Below are 19,377 nucleotides of genomic sequence, written 5' to 3' on the forward strand. Positions count from 1 at the left end.
ACGGTGTAGATAAATCCTCGCTCTGAAACCTTCCCTGGTAAGAGGGAAAGGACCTGATGCAGTAGTGCTATTCAGACAGTCATGGAAGGAGTCACAGTCTGGATGGGCAGTAAAACCTTTCCATGGTTCCTTCATGTTGCCGAACAGCTGCACAAAATGAAGAATTAAGCTATAAACAGATGTCGTCCTCGGAGTGGGATCAGCTGTGTCAGACTGTGTCCTGGAACAGCTGGCCTTTCATTGTGTGACAGACATTGCCTGTTGTCCCTTGGGATCAGGCCCCTGCTACTGCTGGGGTTTCAAGAGCCTGATCCTTCAGGATAATTGCAAGTGGGGGGACCCTGGGGTTTCCCTGTTTGCAAACACATGCCCTGAGTTGGGGCACAGCACTGCGATACTTGCATCTGGTGAATCCTCTGTAAAGGACTTCCCAAGGCGTGCAGGATAAGGCCCCTTAAGCCCTAGGAGCACATGACTGGGGTAGCTAGAGAGCACAGGCATCTCCTGGCTACCCATGTTCTCCTGCCATAAAGCAAACAGATGTCCACTGCACACAAAAAAGCAACATAAATGTTTACTACCTATTTTCATAGGCAAAATTTCAGGCATTTGAGGCACAACAAGGGCCGTGGACATCTGTTTGCTTGGGCTTTGTGCTGCTATAAACATTTTTATGGTGGCACAAAGGTGGCTTGGATCTGGGACCAACTTCCAAGGGACGTGGTGCTCGCTCCTACCCTAGCCAGGGTTGTTTGACCCCAGCATCCTTTCCTGCCATGGCACAGTGTCAGACTTGATGATCTGCTCAGGTCTCTTCCGACCCAACCAACTATGAAACTATGACGTGTGTTTGCAGTCTTACTGCCCTAGTGAATAGTTGTGGACTAGAATCTGCTGGAGGGAGAGGCTGGGCCTGAAGGAGCAAGCCCTGGTTTTCAAACAGGCAGGCTCAGGCAATTGGCTCCTTCATGACAGGGCTGGGATTCTGGCCAAAGGGAGCTGTCATTGTGGGCACTGCTATTCCAGGCAAATGAGATGTGTGTACATCGTATTCATACACATACTGGCTATAGGAATCCTGATTCTGTGACACCACACTCATCTAGGAGGAACTAAGACAACCAGTCTGCTAACTAGCCAGTCTGCTCCTAAGGTCAGGCAGGGAAGCAATAGCTCCTATCTTCTGTTTTTAGATGCATTAAAGCCTTTCAGAAGAGCCATTTGGTTATGGATGCTGGATCGGGCAGAATAATCTTTCTGCAGCAGAAATGAGGACACCTATAGATGCATTTTTAACAGAAACTTGGAAAATAGATTCTTCCAACTCTTACCTGCTAAGACCAAGCTGAGAGCCTGGATTACCATGGCAACTGCTAGGGATTTTACAAGACACCTATCCTTGCTTTCTTTTCCTTTCTCTTTTTTTCTTTTTCCTTTGTGGGGATGCAGGGCAGATTCTCAAAGCTGACAGGAAAGGAAACAGATTACAAAATAAAAAGGGCAGAGAAAGAGACCGTCTCACAACCTCTCCCCACCCCCCCATCACACAGGGACTGGAAAGCACAAGGTCATGCATCTGGCACATCCTGCAGTGTAGCACACCTCTCTCCAGGCTGCAAGCCTTTGTGTGGGCTCTCTTAGCACAGCAAGCCTCACATGTATCATCTATGGAAACTCCGTGAGGGAGCGCATCATTCTCCCAATAGCTAAGTGACCCATTTTCCACCAATCACACAGCAAGACGGTCCATCAGTTCAGCCTCCTCTCATTAAAAAGCCCACCATCAACAGCCTGAGGATTTTCTAAAAGGCTTCTGCTTTCTGGCTTCATGGACTGAACAAATATCACAATGTGTGGCATTAATATTTGATCATTGTTGATGTTCGTGTTCCTGTAATTAACCAATTGCACACCCACACTGGGGGGGCGGGGGAGGGGGCGGCTCTTTGCACTTTACAGCCTGGATGGATTCTGCAGGAGGCTTTAGCATGGGTGTTATTTAAGCAATAGTCGCGTCTCTTCCCTGCAGAGTACACTTAACCAAATGCCCTAGGTTTTTTATATTTTTCTTTTAAATTTTAAAAATTTAAGAAACAGGCAGTTGGGAGAATGGCAATAATAATTAAGGTAGAGCATTATGCTCCGTTCTAGGCCAGCTCCTGGTCCACTCTTTGACTGTGGGTAAATCAGTGCATCTTTTTCTGCCTCACTTTCTTCCTCCATAATAGTTGCTTCTCTTGCATGGAGTAGGAGAGGGAAAATGATCAAGATTAACATGTGCAAGGCCCCTGAGATCCTTAGATGAAGCCAGTCTATAAATAGAGCATCACTATTAAGGACTGTAAATCAGATAGATGATGCAGCCCTATAGCAATCAGTCAGCAGTCAACTTCCACGTATTCAGGAAGACACAAGCCAGAGCAAAAGGACAGCTTAGCTTTTCAAGATCATGGTAAAACACTGCAGTCCGTCACTCATGTGGACTGAGCGCCCACTTCAGAGCCCTCCTTTGGTTCCTTTTGGGGATAGCCATTTGTGGGAAGCAGCATCAATGTATACTTTGCCATGTCTGCTAAGAAGCTCTTCCCTGCTCTGGCAAGAGACTGTAGGAAAAATAGCCGCTTTGGCTTTTGCCTCTCAGCAATTCATAGCAAGCGTGCTCGGCTTACAGGGGGACAATGTTTTTACTGACTGCCAGACCAGGGGTTTGAAAGCCGAGCTGGGCTGCTTTGTGGCTGGAACATCGCTAGGAACAAAGATTCTCCATTCAAAACTTCGTTAGCAATCCACTGCTGACACATGAGCCTGGTTAGACCCTGGCCCTGCTTCTGCTGCTGGGCCAGCCAGGCTTCGCTAACCAGAGCAAAACCTGAGGGAGACGTCTTAGTCACTCAAGGCAGCAGATGGGACTCTGAATGCACACACAGAGGCTGGGTGTGGAGAACATAAAGGTTCATTTTTGGGTAATGCCAAGATTCGTATACATTTTGAATCCCAGAACCTCAAAACATTGGTGATCTGTGGTAATGAAGAAAGAAGCCTAGCCTGTCTGGTTAGTATCCAGGCTGATTGCAAGACAAGAGTTGATTTCTGAGAAAAAGGCTATTCCCCTGTGAGAACAGTTACAGCTGTTTGTCACAGCTGTGGCTCATGCCTGGCCCGCAAGTGGGGGAAGGGAGAGAGTGAGGGATAAGACCCCACTGATACTCTGGGCAGGCATTTGCAGGTTTTGAATCCTCAGTGGAGGACAAGGCTTGTTTTCTTTCATTAAATTAATGCTTATGGGGTCACGTGCAGCTTTCTCTTACCATAGGCTCCCGTAGGCTGCATAGGGTAGAGAGTGAAGGACCCACATTGCACACAGACCATGTCTTAGGTGACAGGTTTGAACCGAAGGAAGGGGTGGGAAGGTGGCACTGTGGAGGAATGGGAAAGCTTGTCAGTCCCTTTACATCAGCCTCCAGCTCTTTTCTGCCACCCACAGACAAGGAGTATGCCTTGTCTTGACTTCATGCTCCTGGACCCTGCTTCCTTCCACAGACAAACGTAGGATTTCCCTCCCTAAGGCTGTATTTATCTCCCTCAGCCATCTGGGAAGTTAGGAATCCTATACCATCGTCCTCCTTTGCTCCACGCCTCAGGCAGCAAATCTGCCTGCCCCATGCTTGCATGTCCCTGTACATCCAGGCCCCCTCCAGCCTCCACCTTCCCATCTCAGAGGGAGAGCTCTTTGCGCAGCAGTGCTGTTCTGCCTTCCCACATCCAAAATGTACAACCCCCGTGCATTTCTTTTTCTTTCCCCCTAGTTGGCCACGCACCCCAGCAGGGTCTTTCCCCCAGATTGGGTTTCTGTGGGCCTCACCCCCTTGTACCAGGTCCCCCAAAGTACCCTTGGGCACTTCAGTGTTTGCAGTGCTCTGTGCCTCACAGCAGGCCTTAAATTACAGTTCCTGTAGAGGCAAAGTCTATTCACATGACCCATCTGTGTACCACTGAAGTACCTAATGGACAGGTCCTCTTCCTTCTCCACGTATAGACTAAGTCCAGTGGCCAATTCCTCCACCCCTCCCCAATACAGAAGCTCCTGGTCATTTCTGCTGAGAAGGTGAGTGAGCAGCACAGACCACATGAAATGATATAGATGTTCCCCAGCCCTCACCTGTTTGGCCCTGAGCTGTTCTCATAGTTTCATAGCTGGTCGGGTCGGAAGGGACCTGAGCAGATCATCAAGTCCGATCCCCTGCCATGGCAGGAAAGAGTACCGGGATCAAATGACCCCAGCAAGGTGATTGTCAAGCCTCCTCTTAAAGACCCTCAGGGTAGGAGCCAGCACCACTTCCCTTGGAAGTTGGTTCCAGATCCTAGCCGCCCTGACTGTGAAGTAGCGCCTCTTGATGTCTAGTCTGAATCTACCCTCTACCAGCTTGTGACCGTTATTCCTGGTCACTCCTGGGAGTGCTCAGGGGAATAGGGACTCCCCCAATGCCTGCTGATCCCCCCTGACTAGTTTGTAACAGGCCACTAGATCCCCCCTCAGCCTTCTCTTGTGGAAGCTGAACAGGTTCAGGTCCCGTAGCCTCTCCTCATAGGGCCTGCCCTGCTGCCCCCCAATCATGCGAGTGGCCCTCCTCTGGACCCTCTCCATGCTGTCCACATCCCTCCTGAAGTGCAGCACCCAGAACTGGACGCAGTACTCCAGTTGCGGCCTGACCAGTGTCACATAGAGGGGAAGGATCACCTCCTTGGACCTGCTTGAGATGCATCTGTGGATGCATGACAAGGTGCGGTTGGCCTTCCTGACTGCATCCCCACACTGCCGGCCCATGTTCATCTTGGCATAAAGATGACTCCAGGATCCTTTTCTGCCTCTGCACTGATGAGAAGGGAGTTCCCCAGCCTGTAGGTATGGTGCTGGTTCTTCCTCCCCAGGTGCATCACCTTGCACTTGTCAGTGTTGAATCCCATCCTGTTCTCATCTGCCCACCCCTGTAACCTGTCTAGGTCTGATTGTAGCCTATTCCTCCCTTCTAGTGTGCCCACATCCCCCACATCTTAGTATCATCAGCAAATTTGAACAAGGTGCTTTTTACCCCCTCATCCAAGTCACTGATGAAGATGTTGAACAGTGCAGGCCCGAGGACCGAGCCCTGCGGGACCCCACTGTCCACATCCCTCCAGGTTGAAAATGACCCATCCACCACCACTCTGGGTGCGGCCCTCCAGCCAGCTGGCGACCCAATTGACTGTGTCAATGCATTCACAGAACCAGCCTGCTGATCATTCACATGGTCTTCCTTTATGTGGCCATTGCCATCAGCTACTCCTGGACCTCCTGCTATTGTTCTTCAAGGCTTGGTGTAGACCTTCCCCTAGCCATCACTAGCCTTTCCAGTTTTTTGGATGTCCCATCACTGAGGCTCACCTTTGTACTTTTCTGCTCTAGAAGCACTCTTCACTTTTGGGGATAAAAGAACATCCCACTCCTGACATCACAGGTGAAGTCATCTCACCCAAACACCATATCTGGCCTCACTTTCTCTCCTTGCCTGGTGAATCAGACATGGGACAGCTACATTTCTACAATGAAGCACCTGTGTTGTTGGCTGCTTTATGAAAAAAAATAAACATACCTTTTACATGCTTCAATCATGCGCCTCCCTCCACCCCCGCATAAGTTTCAAGCTTCTGGGATAGTACTGAAATCAAAATATGACATGACCCAAGGTACTTAATTTGACCTTGAAGCCAATACCTCCAGATGGGGTCATCTACTAGTTAACAAATGGAGGTAATCACCCCACCAAAGGAAATGGCAACACAGAGTTGTACTGGTTGCAAGGACCTCAAACACTGCTACATTAGGAAAGTAAATATACTCTCTGCCCTGATACAGTGGCTGGTAGAGAATGGACTTATATGGACCTAACTATGAAGGAAAGGATCACCTACAATAGGGCACCAACCCCAGAAAAAAATTGAAGCCGTTTGGGATGTTTTCCTAAAACTGGTTGATCAAGTTTTAGGAAAATGACTCCAAAATGAGACTTGACTGAAAAGTAGATGTGAATACCCTGCCCCATCCCTCTCTGCTTTTTCTCTATACCTCCCTTTCCTTCTGGAATTTAATTTGCTTTTTGGTTGTAATATTCAAGCCATAAAAGTCCATGTGGTAGAAAGACCGTAGGTAATATATGGGAACATCAGTATGGTATAAATATCTTGGCATTTTCTCATTTCTGATGTATGACTTTTTTGTGTGTTTGTTTTATGTTTTGGCACCTAGAGTTGGTTGGATTTGTTACAAGGAGAAAAAATACAATTTAGAAGATTTAATAAATAATATAAAAAAGAAACACACAGTTTGGCTCATCAGAGTACTATCTGTTCATGCTTTAGTCTACCAAGTCCTCCAAGTCAATTCCCTCTAAGTTTTCCCTTTCTTAGACCTTTCCTCTAACTCCCCTATCTCCCCTGTTCCAAATCCAGTCTTTCCACCCTTTCTGAGCCCTCCTTCTGTCACTACAACCTGGGATTTTGGCAGCTCTTGGCTTTCTGTGCTTTATCAACCAGCTCTTTCAGTATATTTGGTCAAAGTAAATCAAAGCCAATCAGCAAATGATGTTTCAGTCTTAACTGTATGAGTTTCAAAGAGCTGTATGATGGTATGATCATACCCTACTGCAGGTTTCTGCCTTTTTCTCATTCTGCACTGTCAGCTTCATTTGTCAAGAGAAATAAGGACAATTTCGTCCATTTACTCGCACACAATTCTCCTTACGCCTCCATTTCCTCCCCTGGGCATTTGTGACAGATGCATCGTCACATCCCATGAAGCTCTAGATCCAGGCCTAAGTCTCATCTAGACAGTGGAAGAAGCAGTTGACTATTTGATAGCTACTATTTTATGTGCTGTAAGTAATGTTCGTTGGATCTCAACGTATCTTAGACTGCACCATTCAGTCTGAAGTTTTCTAATTTTTTTTTAGTTGCAGTTTAATTGTAGGATTTTTTTGTTGGGGAGGAAAGGGACAACTGACTTCTCAACAGCTGTTACAAATTGTGAATGGATGTCAGGCTTTATTGGTTTAGCGGACTTGGGGTTATTTTTCAGACTATAAGAAGATGGGTTTTCACCAGATGGTGTTTCGCAGACCCCTGAGAACATGCAGTTTGGAATCTGGCAACTCATTTGCCAACTTCCTTTTCTTCACAGAATAAAGTGGATCACAAAGGGTTTTGGGCACTTGCTCAGAGGTGCAGTAGATCAGGGTCACCAGATTTAGCATCCATGATAAGCATGAAAATACAGGGATCGCATAATGGTACAGCATGCGAACAAGAACCACACCTGTTATAGCACAGAAGAGCAGCTTGTCCTCAGGAGAGGGTCCATGGAAAAGCAGGCTTTGGAAGGGGTGCGGCTGAAGAGCAAAGGAACACATAGAAAAAAGCTAGTATGAAAGGAGAGCCTGGAATGACAGGAAGAGATCCTGGATAGGTGAAAGAGTGGTCAGTTTGGGCCACTGGCAATGCATAGGGGGTGCACAGAGGTGCATGTGCACCCCGAGCATGGCAGTGCACCCCCAACAAAAAGGCACCGCTGACGCTGCTGGCAGCACCTGCGGGCAGTCACTGCTCACCACCCTCCCACGCACTTGCTGCCAACACCGCCAGTGGCATCTGTGGGCAGTCTGCAATTGCTGCTGGCTACAGCCAGCAGCGTCTGTGGGTGGTCGCCAACTGCTGCTCAGCGCTCACCACATCCCCCCCTCCTGCCACTGACAGCACCATGGCTGCCTTCAGGAGCTCCACGCTTACCACTGCCATGCTCCCCCCTCCGCCACCTGCCAGACTTCACCGTACCCCCCCAGCCCCAAGGGCCATGCAGCGTTCTGGGTTTGGGCCATAGGTCAAACAGTACAGTTGTTCAGAGCCCTAGGACCAGCGACTTACAGATGAGGAGTATGAAACCTTTTCCCTCCTTTCCCTTATGCTGCTGCTCCTGTTAAGGGGAAGGAGCAGTGGCAGATTTACCGTGAAAGAAGCCATGCAGTGGCATGGTGCCCCCAACAATAGGGGCCCCCAAAATGCAGGATAAATCTGACAAATGACTGAACTTAATAAGCGTTGCAAGTCACAAAGCAGTCCGGGCTTTCTGCATTCTGCGAACTTCTTTTGCAAATTGTGCTCTAAAGGTGGTTTTTTTTTAAAGTAGTCTAGCAAAGAATTTACTTCACCATTTTTTCATAGTTTCATAGTCTGTAGGGTTGGAAGGGGCCTGAGCAGATCATCAAGTCCGATCCCCTGCCATGGCAGGAAAGAGTATTGGGGTCAAACGACCCCAACAAGGTGTACATCTAACCTCGTCTTAAAGACCCCCAGGGTAGGAGCCAGCACCACTTCCCTTGGAAGTTGGTTCCAGATCCTAGCTGTCCTGACCGTGAAGTAGCGCCTCCTGATGTCTAGTCTGAATCTACCCTCTGCCAGCTTGTGACCGTTACTTCTAGTCACTCCTGGGAGTGCTCAGAGGAACAGGGACTCCCCCAATGCCTGCTGATCCCCTCTGACTAGTTTGTAACAGGCCACTAGATCCCCCCTCAGCCTTCTCTTGTGGAGGCTGAACAGGTTCAGGTCCCGTAGCCTCTCCTCATAGGGCCTGCCCTGCTGCCCCCTGATCATACGAGTGGCCCTCCTCTGGACCCTCTCCATGCTGTCCACATCCCTCTTGAAGTGTGACGCCCAGGACTGGACTCAGTACTCCAGCTGCGGCCTGACCAGTGCCGCATAGAGGGGGAGGATCACCTCCCTGGACCTGCTTGAGAAGCATCTGTGGATGCAAGACAAGGGGCAGTTGGCCTTCCTGACCATGTCCCCACACTGCCGGCCCATGTTCATCTTGGTATCAGTGATGACTCCAAGATCCTTTTCTGCCTCTGCACTGACGAGAAGGGAGTTCCCCAGCCTGTAGGTATGGTTCTGGTTCTTCCTCCCCAGGTGCATCATCTTGCACTTGTCGGTGTTAAAACCCATCCTGTTCTCATCCGCCCACCCCTGTAACCTGTCTAGGTCTGATTGTAGCCTATTTCTCTCTTCTAGCATGCCCACATCCCCCACATCTTAGTGTCATCAGCAAATTTGAACAGGGTGCTTTTTAACCCTTCCTCCAAGTTGCTGATGAAGATGTTGAACAGTGCGGGACCAAGCCCTGCGGGACCCCACTGCCCACATCCCTCCAGGTCGAATAAGACCCGTCCACTACCACTCTCTGGGTGCAACCCTCCAGCCAGTTGGGGACCCATTTGACTGTGTAGGTGTCGACACCACACTCCCACAGTTTTTTAATGAGAACAGGGTGAGAGACAGTGTTGAAGGCCTTCCAGAAGTCCAGGAAGACTATGTCCACTGCTACCCCTGCATCTAAGGATTTGGTGACCTGGTCGTACAAGGCCACCAGGTTGGCCTGACAGGACCTGCCTCTAATGAACCCATGTTGGTTGCCCCTAAGCATAATCTCCCCTGCTGGTCCCTTGTGGACATGCGCCAGGATAATTCTCTCAAAAAGCTTCCCCAGGATCGAGGTAAGACTAACTGGCCTATAGTTCCCCGGGTCGTCCTTCCTCCCTTTTTTGAAGATGGAGCCCACATTGGCCCTCTTCCAGTCGTCTGACACCACACCAGAGCACCATGAGTGCTCGTAAAGCTGTGCCACGGGTCCTGCAATGACCTCAGCCAATTCCCTCAGCACTCTGGGATGGAGATCATCCAGACCAGCTGATTTAAATACATCCAGTCCCTTTCGCTATCTTGAATGTTCTTTGGCTGGGTCCCAAAAGGGGGTGGGGGGAGGGGGCAAAAGTGAAGCTGCGCACAGGGTCCCACCAACTCTAACTCTGCCACTGGGAAGAAGATACTACTAGGAACCCCGAAGAGCTAGTGGCACCTGCAACACTGACTCTCATGGCAGAGGGGCGCGCTAAAAAAAGGGTCATTGGAACCAATTCACACTAATTGGGCTGACCCTGGAAAAAGAACATTGGGCTTCCTCACTTCAAACAAAACTGGAAGGAGGCAAAAACGTCCCCAGCTGACATCACGGGAAACTTACGGGGTTGCAATGGTTAAGCTCGAGGAGAAACACTGTTACTCAAACACAGCTTCAGCCACCCACCCTCTCCCAGACAGCAAAAAAAAGATGTTCTGTTCCATAGGTGTTCACACACCACCCTAGTGCCCACCAGCGCCACCTCTTCTTCCATGGTGACAGCCTCAGCCAGCTCACCTTCTCTGAGCACCAGGACATCTTGGTGATTGTTCTTCGTATGTGGTGAAGAGCAGCTGACATTCTGCCCTGCTCAAAAAGTGCAAGTGCTTAGGAGAACAGCCTGGATGGGGTGCGTTCCTGCCAGTGCCGCACATGAAACTGAAGTTGAGAAGTGATATCAGGCAGGGAGGCAGATTGGAAGATAAGAAACCCAGGCTTTATCCCTGGCTCCACCACAGAGAAACTACAGTGTGATCTTGAAGGGGAGAAGTGACCTCTCCAAGATCAGTTTTGCTGCCTGTAAAATAGGAACAACATGGTCTCTTTTTGTAAATTACTCTATCCTCAGATGTACTGTGCTATGAAATACATAAATACTTAAGTTCAAGGTTCTGGTTCTTAATTATTCGGGGATCTGCCAAAAACCAAGCCTATCCATACACACACTTGAATGAGCAAGAAGCTCATAACATCAACCAGCAAGAAGCAGAGCTAGTTAAAAAGGAAACATAGCTATGGCCTGGAACCACTAATCTTTCTAATGCCTTTTTAGGTTGCTTCTACATGGAAAAGCCCTGCAGAATTTAGTAGGAAACTCTCTGTTTATTCCAGGAGGATTCCTTCCCAAAGGGGAGCAATGAGAAGGAGGAATAGAATACAGGCTGCCCTGACAAGCAAACACTGGGTATTTATTTTTAATGCATCTCTATTGTTTTAAGCAGCTATTTTATTTTATCGGTTCCTATGCAACAGAAGTGACTGACCAAATAGCTCTAACAATAACCCAGTTATACCCATACACCAGGAGATGCCAGTTCCCACATTTCCAGTGGCTTCATTCCCTTTTTGAAGGTTATAAACAGCAGTGTTCAACCACTCCTCTTCCCAACAGCCCAGCAGGCTGGGATAGTATAGGGTACCGGTGTCCGATCCCTTATATCCACTTGTTGCTCCTCCATTGCCTGGCCTCATCACTTGACCTCATCATTTGTGGCCACCTCAAGTCTCTGGCTTTCTTGCCTACCCTTCTTCCCCACCCCCAGCACTGTTGCATCAGTCTTCAAGGATGCTATTTGCCCCATCTCACAGCGGCCTTCTCTCCATCCACTACCATCCCTTGAAAGCCTGGAGCTTGCTGTTGGCTCCAGGTGCTTAGAGTTTCCTTGCCATCTGGCTTCCATTCCCCCGGCCCTGCTGAAGCAGGGGCCCCTACCATCCCTGGACCTATTCCCAGATAAATGAAAAGGATGCTTCTCTGTACTTGATTTTCTCAAGCTCTCTGATCTCACTGTCCTCAGCTTTCTCTCTCTCCATGGTTCTCCTACTCTACTGACCACTATCTGCCTTAATAGCTCCTCTCCTATTTGTAAGTGCCCTTAAAGGGTCCATTTTTGGCCACCTCTATTCTTTGGGTGATTCCTGCTACAAGTTCTGCTCCAATGGCTCTCAAGCCTATTTCCATACCCCTTTCCCCATCTGTAGAGCCTGGCTCTTGACATAGCACACAGGCACCACCTCAGACTCCCACTGAGTCCTCTAATCTAGTAGTTTTCAACCTTTTTAAAGTCAGGGCAGCCTTCCAAAACCTTTTTGAATTTGGCAGCATGCTCTACCCCAGCTGAGAACCACTGCTGTACTGCCTCAAGTTTACCTTGGCGGTTCTCTGCTGGGGTACTGCCTCATGCTCTTGACTGTATTAGGGTTGTCTGATAAACCTAAAGCAGACAGGAGCAGAAAAATAACTGAAGAGTTTTGTGCTCTGGGTAAACTCCCCTGTGACCCAAAGGAGTATGGGGGTGGCGGATGATGACGGAGGAGGGTGTTCTTGCACTTGCCTCCTCCAGCCAAGTGGTGCAAAGTGCTGTGGCTGGAGTGTGGGTCCTTGCCATAGCTTTTCCCAGTCCTACCATGCATGTTCCTCCTGGAAACAGAGGGGTCTGAGACAATCCACCTAAAAGGGCTGCAGGAAGAGCACAGGCTTTGGTGTCAGCTGCTTTCTGATCCTGCTTCCTGTAAATGAGACAGGTCCCCCTAGGCCACCTCCACTGCAGCACCCCTGAAAGGGGATCATGGCACCCCAAAGTCCTGCAATACCCTAGCTGAGAACTGTGGCCCAAATCTCTCCCCTTTCCCATCCTCCTCTTTCTTCTCATAGCTTCAGTCTCCCTCAGCCTTCCCAAAGCCCCTCAGCTGTCACATATTGCTCTCATCAGTTGATGAAGGTGTCTGAGACTAACTTCTACCTAAGAACACTGTAGGAGAAATGGGATCCTTGCCACAGGCATTACTGCTGTTACAAGGGATCCTCCGCAAATCACATGGAAGGAGATATTCTGTGAAATCACTGCATTCAGTAAAGATCTCCTTTCGAAGGCATTTATGGAAGCCTAATACAAGGGGTATGGACAGGCCATGTGTAGCACACAGCAGACTGGGGAGGGGACAGGCAGCACAGCGGTAGACAGGGCAGGCAGCAGAGAACAGAGCAGCCGATTGGGCAGGGAGCACAGGGCAGGAAGCAGGAAACAGCAGCTGATCGGGCAGGGGAAGGGGATCGGTGCGACACTCAGGGAGGGTGTGGGGTTGATTTCTGGCACACCTGCCAAAAAGATTGGGACTGTACTAGTGCAAGACAGCAGGCAAGGCCAAGGAGAGGGAAAGCAGGTATGTTCAGGAGGTTTCTATTCCTTCTTGCCTGTGGAGCTGACAAGGGGGACTCATTGCCATGGCTGAGGGGGAAAAGTATAGCTCTTTACCCCACAAAGGTGGCAAGTAAAAAATAGACACCACTCCTTGCAGCTGGGGCCACGCTGGCTACCCTCAGAAAAGGCTGCCAGCTGAGAGGGTGTGGAAGGGACAGAGAACATGGCGAGTGGGGCTGGCTGGAGCTGGAGTCCATCAGGCAGCACATGCCACAGGGCGTCTGCAGGCTCTGGGGTGGGAGAGCAGTACGTCACTGACATATCACTTGACTGCTCGTATTCAGAGCTGAAGAAATCTGTGAAGTCCTTGATTCCTTTAAAAGGCATTTGGGTCTGAGCTGTTATCTAGCCAGGCCAGAGATAGCAGGGTCCAGCACCCTCTGGCCAGAGAGGGGAGTAAAGTATCAACAAGCTTCATCCGGTGGGTAAGGAGGGGAGAGGAGTACAGGCTGGAATAGATAGACCTGGCTGAGGAGGCGTTTTGTCAGACAAGTCCAAGTTTGCATGCATTTCATGGATATGGTAAACACAAACCTATGCTCTGGTCCATTTACTGGGAGAAGGGGAGGTTTGGGCTAGCTTCTGAGTGCAGAACTGTAAAGTCACCCATTTCCAATTCTCTCTGAACCCAATGTAAACCCAGAACCAGCCCTGCACAACAAACTGCAGGAAAAGACATCTAGCCCCAGGCAATCACAAGCTTCTTATATGATAGGAAGGACTTCTTCTCCCCACCCTGGGCTCCCAATGCTGCTGATGCCCTATATACACATACCCTCTTGCTGGACCCTCAGCTACTCCTGGCTGCAAAAAATGTAGCTGATAAGAGTGTCCTTATGACTGGATGCCTGGGCTCGTGATATCACTGCACCGTTAGTGACAGATTCACAGTTCCAGCCACCATTATAATCTTCCCGTCAGCAGCAGGGTCACAGGGAGGACGATGACAGAGAAGGACCAGCAACAATGATAAGGATGGCTCTCCTGGAAGCCAAAGGGAGAAGCAGTACAAGGGGCCAGAATAATAGGGGATTTACCGATACAAACACCCAGACATCTCTGTGCCTGGGAGGGCAGAAGTAGCATTACCTCTCAGCAGGTGCCATGGGCTTCATTTGACATGTGGTGGCCATCAAGACCTGGACCTGCTGCAGTATATGCCAGGCACTATTTGGAACTGAATTTCATAAAGCTGAGTGAAAGCTAAAGCCAGGCATTGCCAAATCCAACTCTCTTCATCACAAGTATCACTGATATTCAGTTTTGGCTACTTATCAGGGATCAGATGCAGGAGACCCAGACCAGGAGTATTTTCATTCTGAGAACCATCAGTGGGTTTGGGGATGTGAAATCCATAGGCTACTCGGGTCCCAGTAGGCTCTCCAGGAAGGACAGCTGTTGTACCGATGCCACTGGGGAGCATGTACTGGGGTCTAGGCCCTGTAAGGACAGATCAGTACCCCCTTAGTGCTTTCTAAGTGTGACAAAGGCTTCACCCACATCCTCTGAGCCTACAGGCACCCAGGGTGAGGACCATGACAGAGCCCCATACAGCGGGAATGGGCAGTATTGCCAATGCCTGCGATTTGGTTTATTTGTAAAAGGTTTGATTTAGGACAATTTGGGTTATTTATAAAAGGTTTCTGATTTGTGCCTCGGTTTTCTGAAGTTTTACCTGAAATAGTCATTCTCCCAGTATAGACAATACGTGTGGAGTCACTGGCTATCCCCAACAAGATGGGCACCGTGCCCCTTTCTGTTCCAGAGAGAAGAATGAGGCTGTTTCAGCACAGATGGGTGTTTTGTCCCGTAATTTCCAGTGAGGCTGAAGCCCAACTGCACAGAGGGAAAATGGTGGACCATTAGTGGATACCAAGCTAGGGATAAGGGAACGTAAGAGTGCTAAAATGGGACTGAGGACAAAGAAGGTGTGGAGGGGCAACAGGGCACAGTAGACAGACTGAGGGTGGCAGGAAAGCAGAGGTATGGCCAGGCACCGCCACATCTGGGGTAGCCATGTGATGCCTGGGGCAACACCAGTTGCCGCAATACTGATTGTGGCAGCACACTTAGCCCCTGCTGCAGTCATGGCTATTTTTATGCTCGCCCCCCACAAAGCTGATGCCTGGGGTTGCTGCTGCAGTTGGCCTCCCCATCCCCCTGTTATACTGATGCAGGGAAAGGCATGACAGAGAAAGAGAGAAACATGGGAGGGAGATGAAAGGGGAAATACAGGAAATCACTGAGTATAGGGAGCAGTTAGAGGAAGACAGCTCCCTGTGTGCCAAAGGGCATATGAGGGTAAGTGGCTTCCCTTCCAAGCAGTGACTGGCAAGTCTCCACTCCAGCTCTGTCCTGGAAATGGCAGGTCCCTCTGCAGACTTCCATGTGCACCAGTCTCCTCACAGGAGGCTGCTATTCTTCAGGTGGCTTCTGAGTCACCTCCTTGAAGAGCAATCTATGTGGAGAAGGGAAGAGGGTCTCTTTGTTCCTGAAAGAAGAGAAGTAAATGGTGAGTAGCATAAGTGTTCCCCTGTATCCATCCACCACTCGGATTTATCAGTTGCCCTTCCAGGGGGGCACTTCAAGAGAGTTTGCTCTGGAATTACTGGCAAACCATGCACCGCACCACTCATGCCGTCTTCTCCTGTCCTGAAGCTTAGTAGGTTTGCCAGCACTGCAGGCTCTGAGAGAGGCCCTTCTTGAGTAGATCCAGCTCTTCTTGAGATCCCAGCAGGAGCAGGACAGCAAAGGCTCCTCAGGGGCAGGGACTGTTCTTTTTGGCCCGTCTGGAACAGAGCACAATGGAGCCCTGACCAGGTTTGGCTTCTAGCTGTGTGGGGGAGGCATGTGCACAGTGGGACTCAAAAATTGGACCCATGTTTGTCAGAACAGCTTGTCAGCATGCTTCTCCAATTGCCTGCTGCCTCTTGCTCAGTCTCACTTGCAGGAAAAAGTGGGAATTTTGTGCCCTTTGTTACCCTGCTCATGCAGAGAAGCAAGCCAGTGTGTATTCGGTCTCAGGCTTGGTGTTATGTCAGCTGCTGCCCTGATAATACACCGCGGAGGAGGGCAAATGTTACTAGTTCCCTTCATTGGGCTCTTAGGTGGTAGCATGGTGGTGAACACCAAAGCCGAGGGTTTGGGAAGTTTCTGTAGGGCATGAACTACTTGTGGGGTAGCAGCTTTGACAGGGCTAGAGGTACAGAACCTTGTTCCAGGTTCATCAGTAGGCAGGTGGCTCTGAACAGTTTATCCCAACACTGCAGGTATCTCATGTAGGAAAGGCTATCAAAGCTATTGCTTCAGTTCTCAGTTCTGGAAGGGAGCTGCATCTGGCTCTACTAGCAGAGGATAATTTTCCATGACCTATCCAAGGGGGGGAGATGTGGGGCAGGTAAGGGAGCTAGGCAAAAACATTGCACTCCAATGATGTTCCAAACATCTTCCATGCTCCACAGCGCCTTTATCTGATGACATTTCTTAGCTTGATGCATTACACACTCCACAGCGGGGAACAAGCTGGTCTCAACTCCACAGTTAAGCTCTCCTCATTGAGAAGCATTAAATAAGACTTGTGGAAAAGAGGGGAAGGTCTGCTCATTCTAGGCTGGACAGATGCTCTCACAGCTCTCTTCAGATGGATAAGCGCCTGGCACTGAATGCACATTCTCTGCATGCCGTTCCACACACCCCTCCTGTTGCTTGGATTAACTCTGTCAAAAATCTCCTCCTGGTCTACCGTGGTTTTCAGCAGAACTGATTGGCTGTGGCATAACAGACCAGCATCGGGATGAAGCGGATCCACTCGCTCTGGGCAGGATATCCTGCTCGACGCTTCCTTCTGGTCCTATTCCACTACAGCATGCCAAGAATTCCCTGGCATCACATTGTCACCACCAGCACAATCCCAAGCCTTGTGTGAACCTGTGAGGTGACACAAACACTGACCTGCCATTCCACCCACTCTGGCATGGGCTCAACAGTGCATGCGAGAAGTGTAGGAGAGCAGCAACCCTGAAACATTGTGCCTTCTTGCTTTTGTGATTTGTGTAGGTAGTGCCACCCTGACACCACTCTGTGGCTTTTCTAGAAAGGGTTTCTACTCCCTTTCCAAGGCTGAAGGGACAGTGACATTAGTCATGGCTGGAGTAGCTGCTTGTCAAAATGATGGTGATAAGGTACTGGAGGTAAGTACTGGTTTGTCTGCTATCCTGGTATTTGGAAGACATGGATTTAATTCCTAGCTCTGCCACCGACTTACTGTGTTACCTAAGACAAGTCACTTAGCCTCTCCATTCTTCCATCTGTGCAATGGGGATAATGGCACAGCCCTACCTCACAGGGGGCTGTGAGAATTAGTGCAGAGGCTCCCTTGCCGTTACTGGAGACTCAGGAGACTTCTTCTGTAAAGGTGATCAACACATAAGAGGTCCTGCCCCACACCTCTCTCTCTCTCACTGCAGTCCCTGCTGTTCAACAAGGGGCTAAGAAAGACATCAGGAACCTGTTCTTCTTATCCAACACTTCTAGCTAACGAAATGCACATCCTATATCCTAGGGGCTCAAAATGCCCCAAACAGCTCAAAGGGCTTCCTGGTGCAGTCCTGTTTGTGTAAAGGTGGGTAGAGATGAGGAGGAAATCTGGCCAGAAACAGCAGGAGTCATGTTCTGGTTTCACCTGCTTTGTGTTTCATCCAACTCCACCAGGCGTTGGCTCTGGTGTTCCCCAGTGCTGACTTTGCAGGGCTGGTGAATGGCCCCACTGCATGGCATTCTCCATGACACCTCCACCAGGGCATTCGCCATGACCTCCCAGCTGTCACAACACACAGGAATCATTTCCCCCACACTCCGCTGCCAAACCTAGATAATCCCTCAACCAATGCTGCACAAGTAGGAGTTAAAAAAGAACCTGAAAATGCTGATAAAAATCTGAGAGAGAAACTCCTGTCCCTAATCTGCTCAGTGTGTTCCCAAGCAACCACCACAGGTAAGCTTCAGGACATGATACTGCAAGATGCTGTTCACCCTTCGCTCACAAGAAGTCAGCCGGGTGAAAGGGCTGCTCTTCTCCAGGGAGCTTTTCTTGGCAGACAGCATCTCTTCTACCAAAAAGGCTGGTTCCCTAAATCTTTTCTTTATAATCAGCGGTATGGATTGCCAGGACATCTGGAGTCCAGAAACCAGCAAGCAGCTGTTCCCCGGGGAGTGGAAGAGTACATCATTTACCTCTCTCAATCTCCAGAAGTGCTCTCTCCTTTAGATGAGATGAAGTCTTCCTCAAAAGCCTTCCCCATTAGTTTTTCACTGTGCAAATGAAGTGTAGCAATTAAAGGATGGTAGGATAATTAACGTCAATCAACATGGTTCTGCAGGTCTTGGCAAACTTGTTATTCAAGAATCTGTTGTGGGCATGATGCTACTCGATACATATATACACATATGTATCTTAGGGGTGTACCAATAGAGTATTTTGGGCTGATATCGATAGACAATTTTTAAGGAGGTATATCAGGCAATACGGATCTGATTTCCAATATGCAGCCCGACAGCTTGAAAAGCACTGTCTGGCTAGTAAGTCTGTTGTGGTGGAAGGGGAGGGGGAATGGAAGGGACATGGGGGGGCAGATCAAGGCCCCTCTGGTAAGGGAGGGGGTGATGCTGGGGGGCTGGGTCAAGTGCTGGGGCAGGGCAGATTGGGGTGTCACATTTTGGGGTGGCTGCAGCCCCCTCCATAGCCTTATAATTGTCCTTTCTAGCTTTAATCTATGAGTAAAGACTACCATACAGCATCCTGTTTCCCAGAATGACCAGTCTTTAACCCAAGAATCACAGCCCAGATCTTCCAGGTCTTTGATCAGTTCAGTAGGCTTCTTATACAAACTATTGGCATGAAATATTTCCCCGAAATAAAGATATTCACCCATGGTGATCCTCATTAACTGTCAGAAACTATGTGTAGCTACAAAGGCCTGAGCTGTGTTATGTATTGAAAATTAAACAACAATAAAAACTCTCTCAATAACTATACTCGGCTATTCTCCTGAACCTGCAGCAACATAAACATCTTATTGGCTTCAATCTGCCAGCGCTTACCCAGTCCAAGCTCCTGTTTGACTTCAAAAGGCAGCATGAGTCAACCACCATTAATGGAGAGTTTACTAGAAAGGAAAGCATTTAGAACTTGCAAACACATGCAATGTGTGTCCTTATAGGAGGAAAAATCCACTTTCCCCCTCTAGTTTTACCTGTAAAAACAGAAATACATGTATATTATAAATCATTATGGGGCAAATATAGTGGGAATACAAGTGTTATGAAACATAAACATGTATCCTAGTCTATGTACATCCCAGGATCCCTTGGAAATAACATTGAACTTTCCCCAACTCCTAAGGGGCACGTGAGAAG

General features: G+C 49.1%; 1 long non-coding RNA gene across 1 annotated transcript; it reads right to left on the minus strand.

The window, feature by feature from the left end:
- Window positions 1–18,270, minus strand: LOC149863961 (uncharacterized). The gene is made up of 4 exons (XR_016442647.1): window positions 18,196–18,270; window positions 14,639–15,454; window positions 1,332–1,464; window positions 1–147 (listed from the first exon to the last, which is right to left on the minus strand). It is a non-coding gene; the product is annotated as an uncharacterized LOC149863961 (long non-coding RNA).
- Between the last annotated feature and the right edge of the window lie 1,107 nt (window positions 18,271–19,377).

This window comes from Crocodylus siamensis, chromosome 5 (assembly GCF_052110815.1).
Source record: "Crocodylus siamensis isolate JL-2025a chromosome 5, ASM5211081v1, whole genome shotgun sequence".
Lineage (NCBI taxonomy): Eukaryota > Metazoa > Chordata > Crocodylia > Crocodylidae > Crocodylus > Crocodylus siamensis.